The sequence below is a fragment of the Odontomachus brunneus genome, unplaced genomic scaffold (assembly GCF_010583005.1).
Source record: "Odontomachus brunneus isolate Ranch 3 - 2012 unplaced genomic scaffold, Obru_v1 Obru_scaffold_250, whole genome shotgun sequence".
NCBI classification, from domain to species: Eukaryota; Metazoa; Arthropoda; class Insecta; order Hymenoptera; family Formicidae; genus Odontomachus; species Odontomachus brunneus.
Genome location: NW_022639700.1, coordinates 373,420 through 374,787, shown reverse-complemented (window position 1 = coordinate 374,787; position 1,368 = coordinate 373,420). Strand labels below are relative to the sequence as shown.

Sequence of the window (1,368 nt, the reverse complement as noted above, 5' to 3'; positions counted from 1 at the left end):
GTAAATGATGGTGCAGAGTCCCCATACACAGAATCCAACTCATCTTTGATTTGCGTAGGCGTATTGCCTTTCAAAAACAAATATTTAATGACAGCTCGATACTCGATTTTGTCCATTTTCACAAAAACACTCACATCAACTTACTCAAACGACTGTTACATAACAACTGCGAGTCCAAAATGGCTGAAACTTCGGTGAGTAACTGTCAACAGATGAACAACGAAATTCACTAGCTTTTATTTACAAGTGCTGCTATCTTCACGTTGAGGTCGGAAACTTTTCAGACCACCCTCGTAGACACATAATTTACATTGTTTACAATAAAATATATTTTTAGTACATTTGAAAATATTATTGGTGTTGATGATAAATAGTAAGAAAATAATTGTATTTACATCGTATCACCTCGAATGTTCAAATGTATACTTTTATCGCTTGTAAATAAATCAGGATAGTTATATATTTTCGTTATCATACTTTTAACCTGCCTATAAAAGCAAACATTGCACGGCAGGTAGATTGCTATATATTTGAGCGATATTATTTGCAAGTTATATGTTGACTTATATTTTGCGAGTTGACTTATATTTTGTATATGGTTTATTGTTGCCTCATCTAATTATCCTTAATTAATGCTATTCCCTAATTATCCATAATTAATAGCATAAAAACGAAAGATATGATAAATATTGATAAAAAGAGAGTCAGCTCCAATGACCTTGACATATGTTGTAGAGATCATCATCCTTAGTAACATAAAAAATGTTTCAACCGTCAGACGTTATTTGTTAAAAAGTTATTAGCAAAAAAAGTTGCAAAAAATGAATATAATTTTTCGACACCATATATAGGATGTCTGACTCATATCACACCAGAGCTAACATATAGCTAGAATAGGTCGGGGTAAGTAATAGAATCGGTGTTTTTTTTTTAAACAGCCACGTAAAATTTTGAGATATTAACGATAAAAGATTTCTATTGAGCGGCAACCCACTGACCAATCAGCACGTATGCTGCGGTGAGACGAACGCTGTACGCGCTGTAGCATCGGCATGATAAGCTAGCCGGGCCAGCCTCCTGGCAACGCGTTTTCCTCGTTGTTAGGAGACTGGCTCGGCTAGGCTATCATGTCGATGCTATAACGCGTACAGCGTTCGTCTCACCGCAGCACATGTGCTGATTGTCCAGTGAGCTGCCGCTCGGTAGAAATCTTTTATCGTTAATATCAAAATCTTACGTGGTTTAAAAAAAGACACCGATTCTATTACTCACCCCGATCTATTCTAGCTATATGTTAGCATTGATACGGTACGAGTCAGACACCCTGTACACAAAAACATTAAGTTTATAGACTAGAAAGGTGCCTGC

At 36.1% G+C, this 1,368-nt stretch overlaps 1 protein-coding gene and 1 long non-coding RNA gene across 5 annotated transcripts in view; one reads left to right on the top strand and one right to left on the bottom strand.

The window, feature by feature from the left end:
• The window catches only part of LOC116852709 (mediator of RNA polymerase II transcription subunit 16), a 144,673-nt gene that overhangs the window by 15,592 nt on the left and 127,713 nt on the right, over positions 1 to 1,368 (top strand). The gene's annotated exons all lie outside the window — the stretch shown is intronic.
• The window catches only part of LOC116852714, a 12,520-nt gene that overhangs the window by 8,892 nt on the left and 2,260 nt on the right, over positions 1 to 1,368 (bottom strand). The gene's annotated exons all lie outside the window — the stretch shown is intronic.